Genomic DNA, 6000 nt, shown 5'->3' with positions numbered 1-6000 from the left:
TTTGCTTTCTACAGCTGGGTTCAAGAATTAAATGTTGGTTTTGGATTTCTGCTATTTTACTTATTGACCCTGGAAGTATTTCTACTGAAAGTCAGATAGTTAAGAAATTGGTTTCTATGCTCTGGAGTCGTGGCTGCGCTGGAGAGCCGCTAGTGGGGGGCAACTGATGGCCTCGGTAGGGCGTGAAGGGCGGACCGAAACGCCCCCCTTCCCATGAGGTTTTAGTCGCCCCCACTCCCCTGGCCCATACCTGCTGTTCACAAGGCTCCCATGCGGCCGCCATCTTTCTTTCCAGAGAGGAGAAGGCGACTGGGGCAACACCCTTTCCCCTCCGGACAGACCTGATGGCCTGGATTAATGCATAGTCCATTCACTTTTCTGCTCCAAGCTGCCGGGTTCTGCATTAAGTCCTTGTGCTTCTGGGGCCGTGGCCGTGCTGGAGAGCCGCTCATGGGGGGCAACTGGTGACCTCGGTAGGGCGTGAAGGACGGACTGGAACGCCCCCCTTCCCATGAGGTTTTAGTCGCCCCCCACCCCCGGCTCATACCTGCTGTCCACAAGGCTCCCATGTGGCCGCCATCTTTCTTTCCAGAGGGAGGAGGGCAGAAGGGACCAACACCCTTTCCCCTCCGGGCAGACATGATGGCCTGGATTAACGCATAGTCCTTTCACTTTTCTGCTCCAAGCTGCTGGGTTCTGCATTAAGTCCTTGTGCTTCTGGGGCTGTGGCCGTGCTGGAGAGCCGCTCATGGGGGGCAACTGGTGACCTCGGTAGGGTGTGAAGGACGGACTGGAACGCCCCCCTTCCCATGAGGTTTTAGTCGCCCCCACTTCCCCGGCTCATACCTGCTGTCCACAAGGCTCCCATGCGGCTGCCATCTTTCTTTCCAGAGAGGAGAAGGCGACTGGGGCAACACCCTTTCCCCTCCGGACAGACCTGATGACCTGGATTAATGCATAATCCGTTCACTTTTCTGCTCCAAGCTGCCGGGTTCTGCATTAAGTCCTTGTGCTTCTGGGGCTGTGGTCGTGCTGGAGAGCCGCTCGTGGGGGGCAACTGGTGACCTCGGTAGGGCATGAAGGATGGACTGGAACGCCCCCCTTCCCATGAGGTTTTAGTCGCCCCCATTCCCCCAGCTCATACCTGCTGTCCACAAGGCTCCCATGTGGCCGCCATCTTTCTTTCCAGAGGGAGGAGGGCAGAAGGGACCAACACCCTTTCCCCTCCGGGCAGACATGATGGCCTGGATTAACGCATAGTCCTTTCACTTTTCTGCTCCAAGCTGCTGGGTTCTGCATTAAGTCCTTGTGCTTCTGGGGCTGTGGCCGTGCTGGAGAGCCGCTCGTGGGGGGCAACTGGTGACCTCGGTAGGGCGTGAAGGACGGACCAGAACGCCCCCCTTCCCATGAGGTTTTAGTCGCCCCCACTCCCCCGGCTCATGCCTGCTGTCCACAAGGCTCCCATGCGGCCGCCATCTTTCTTTACAGAGGGGAGAGGGCAAATGGGGTAACACCCTTTCCCTTCCGGGCAGACATGATGGCCTGGATTAATGCATAGTCCATTCACTTTTCTGCTCTAAGCTGCTGGGTTATGCATTAAGTCCTTGTGTTTCTGGGGCTGTGGCCGTGCTCCAAACTTAACTATGATTTTCAGAGAGAAACGTTGGGTGGTTTACTTCCCATAGATTACTTTGTATATAGAGAGACGTCGCTCGGCCACATAAGCGGCCGCGTGGTTTTGAGGAAAAGTCCTAGTTCTCGCATACTCGAGCTGTGCTTGTAGAGGCTTCTGGTCACCGGGGTTCCATCTGGGGGAGGCGGGATGCGGTACCTACCCCATCTGGGACTTCCCGATGATCTCGGCTCTTTTTGGAACCTGTTTTTTTTTTTTTTCCCTTCGGAATCTGTGGATCCCGCCCTCCATGTTGTCCTTCTCTTCGGCTGAATCTCTTTTTTTTTATTTTTTACAGTCGCCCGCACAGCAAAGCCTGGCAATCTCCCCGTGACGTATTCAATATGCCAAACACAGTAACAACAAGTCTCAAAATGGAGACGTTACTGGGCCTGCTGGAGCAAATCGATGAACAATGGGAAGACAGTGCTGCAGTGCAGTTACAGTTGTAGACTTACAAATTTTTGTGCTTGGGTTTCAGTTACACAATGATCAAATACCCATCCCTCCACCAGTGCCCATTCTCCACCACCACTGATCCCAGTATCCCTCCCCCCGCATCCCTCCCCCGCACCACTCCCCCCCCCCCCCCCCGTGGCAGGGCATTCCCTTTTGTTCTCACTCTCCTTTTGACCCACCCCATTCTCTCTCTCTCTCTCTTTCTCTCTCTCTCTCTCTCTTTTTAATTTTTATTAGTGAGACACCATGAGGTACAGTTGCAGACTTACAAATTTTGTGCTTGGGTTTCAATTATACAATGATTAAATACCCATCCCTCCACCAGTGCTCATTTCCCACCACCACGGATCCCAGTATCCTTCCCACCCCCATACACCCCATCCCACTCTGCCTCTGTGGCAGGGCATTCCCCTCTGTTCTCTCTCTCCTTTTGCCACTCCATTCTCTTAACTTAAATACTGAAACACTCTTGGTCATTGGCTGTATCACTATACCTACTGGTTAATTCACAAGTATGTATTACAGATTTGGAGAGATCAAAAATCTACATATTATTTCTTTTAAAAATGCAAATCACCATCACTCTTAGAAAAAGAAATTTAAATACCTCGCTTTGTTGGGATGTATTACAAAAACTGAACCAAGGACGACTAGTGGTCTTTTGTGATACAAAAATGTGTTTTATAAAAGATTTTTACTTTACTTAACCATTTCCATTATTTCTAATATGCTGGAGTCCTCTAGATTCTTCAGATTAGTAATTACTATAAAATTATCACCAATTATTCATATTATTTGTACTTGATGATCTTTCTAACTTATTTACTGCAAAACTTGTTGGACCAGTTTTTCCTATTCATTTTTTGTTGTGAATGTTTTAGTTGAAAATACAGATGATATAGAAGAATTAAAATCCTGGGCCCGAATACATGCTTTATTATGATAGAAAAAGTGGTTGTCTCTTTTTAGTCAAAAAGCACTGACTTATCTTGCAGAACAGAATTAAAACCTCTGAACTTTGCTAATATGCAAAACAGCTAATGCAAAGTAGCTGCGTTCACAGCTCATAGCTTTATATATTTCTCCAGCTGAATTCTTAGATATTTCTGGAGTACATGTCAGATATGTCCTTGACCACAGTCATTTGGCTCTCCTCTAATTCTATAATATCACATGGCTCCTTAGCATTCTCAGAAGTCAGATTATTTAGACTCATTCATTTCTTGATACTGGTTTACTGTTCATTGCCAAAATCAGTACCCCTCCTATATTGTATTGATTTTTCACGGGCTTATGTTTTCCTAAGTCAGGGTCTGTCCCAATTTCTGATTTGAAACAGAATTTGCCTTGACTGTTTGTTGTTAAAAAAAAAAAACCAAACTGAGCAAAATATAAAGATCTTACAAACTTTATTTAGTGACTCATGAATAGGCCACCAATCTGTCCTCCTATCTAGGAGGAAAAAAACCCCCAAATTGCTACACAAAGTGAAAAACTGTTAAGGGCAGAAGGGAGTATGTGTGGAGGACTGGGCTGTGGAGGAGGTTACACAGCAAAAACAGGATTGACTGAGAGGAGGTCACTTAGCTTTAAAGGCCCTTTTCCTTTGCCAGTTTCTATCAGGCAGATGATTTCCCCAGTTCTGACCAGGTGCTTTTGACTAACTGTTTTATAATTCCATTTCCTAGAGAGTCTGAAACTTGAAATAAGTGTTAAGTTTAAATTTGGTGAGGAGGGATTCAGCTTAAGTGACTGAATTTAATGGCCTTTTTTTTTTTCACTATTAACACTGCCAATTGTAACTTATTTTCAGATCTAACACAACCCAAAAAGGAAATTGAGTCATCATTCCATTAGTTTCTCCCATCCATCCCTCAAGCCTTTCCACCTTTGTAAACACAAGTCTGGGAATTTAGCTGCTTGAGCTAAAGGATTGGGAAATACAGAACAGAGTATTTATTACTACTTGTCTAGCACTGGGTTGTGTACTTTTTGCAAGTCACGTCTCAGCATTCTAGTATTTTCTGCATCTCTACTCTCTTTCTTCAAATTCTTCCCATTTTACCCATTTCTGGGGTGCTATATCATCTCCAAATTACCCTTGTTTTAGTACGAAAGCAGAACGGTTTTCTTTATTTCCGTTCTTTCTCCTGTTTCTCAAACTTCCTTTTTCAGAAAAGTCAGGATGATATACTAGATGATTTGCTAAATAAGAATGTTCTAATAAAAGAAATTCTGCCACTGGCTAGTTTCTCAATCAAAGAATAATACGTGTAAAGGATTACAACAGTGTCAACAGTAAAATGCATAATGTAGAGAAAGTACGAATTCCTTTCATCCTATCCTGAGAAAACCCAAAGATCCCTATTCCTATGTTGCTTTCTCGGATGCCAGATTCTTGGATACACACATATGTGTATATATCCATTTTTCAAAAACTAGAATACTGCATAGCTAAATCTATTCTACTTTTGAATTTTTTAACCTTGTTTAGAACTTCACTGTGGATTCATCTGTGGATTCCCTAATGTTCTGGCTTCATTCTGCAAGGTCTAAGTAGAAGAAAAGAGGAGTGGAATCTTTACTGTGCTCCCTGAGAGTTACTACTCTCTGAAGTTTAGCTAATGCTGCCTTTCTTGGCCCTCTCCAGGCCTTTTTGTGGGTTTAGTGTCCTGTCTTATCTAGAGGTTTCTCCACACTCCATCCAGAACTTACAAAATTCTCATTTAAAGACCTCTTGATTATTTAGGTTGAGTATTACCTGCTGAAATCCTGAAGATACAGATGGGGAAAACTTATGCATAATTTTCTGGAGTTTTAATGTGAGATTGCATCAACTCACATTACCTCTACTAGGCTGGGCAAAATTTTCTCCCTCCCTCCTTCCTTCCCTCCCTTCCTTCCTTCTCTCTGTCCCACCCTTCCTCTCTCTTCCCCTCCCCATACTGCTCAGGGATCACTCTTGGTGGGCTTGACTGACAATATAGAATAGCAGGGATCGAACCAGGGTCAGCTCTGTACAAGCCAAGTGCCTAACCCACTGCTCCATCTCTTTGACCTCCTTAACAAGGCATAATTTTCAAATGAATAGAAGTGCTTTATTTACCCAACATATTATTGTTGGAGACAATATATTGTTGTTGGAGACAATTATCTGTAGGTTTTTTTTTTTTTTTTGCTTTTTGGGTCACACCTGGCAATGCACAGGGGTTACTCCTGGCTCTGCACTCAGGAGTTATTCCTGGCGGTGCTCAGGGGACCATATGGGATGCTGGGAATCGAACCCGGGTCAGCTGCGTGCAAGGAAAATGCCCTACCTGCTGTGCTATCTCTCCAGTGCCCTATCTGTAGGGTTTTATATCTATGTATGTTTATTTCGATATTTTTTCTTCTGAGAGTTTTGGTATCCTTCAAACAGCCGGTCCATTTCACCTATCAACTTTGTAGGGACAGAGTTGTATATTATCCATTTAATATTCATAGAATATCTTACAATTAATACTCTGTTTTTCTTAGCCTAGTTCAAGGTTTATCAATTTAAAAAACCTTTTAAAAGAAAGAGTTATTGTGGGTAGAGTGATAGCATAAGAGGTAAGTACTCATTCTGTATGCAATCAACTTTGGTTCTACGCTTAGGATCATATAAGGTCCTTCTAGCACTGCCCAGGGTCATTCCTGAGCACAGAGCCATAAATAGTTTCTGAGCATCACTGGGTGTGCCCCCTCCCCAAGAATCTGCTTTTGTTTTGATAATTTTGTCTATTGGTTTTCTATTTTCAGTTTCATTTTCCCCTCTGTAATTCTTACTATTTTCACCCCTTGGATTTAATTTGCTCTTTTAAAATTTTCCTGTGGTAGAAAAATACTGA

This window comes from Sorex fumeus, unplaced genomic scaffold (genome assembly GCF_029834395.1).
Source record: "Sorex fumeus unplaced genomic scaffold, SorFum_2.1 ptg000128l, whole genome shotgun sequence".
Taxonomy (NCBI): Eukaryota; Metazoa; Chordata; class Mammalia; order Eulipotyphla; family Soricidae; genus Sorex; species Sorex fumeus.
The sequence above is the reverse complement of the archived record's forward strand: the minus strand, read 5'-3'. Positions refer to the sequence as shown.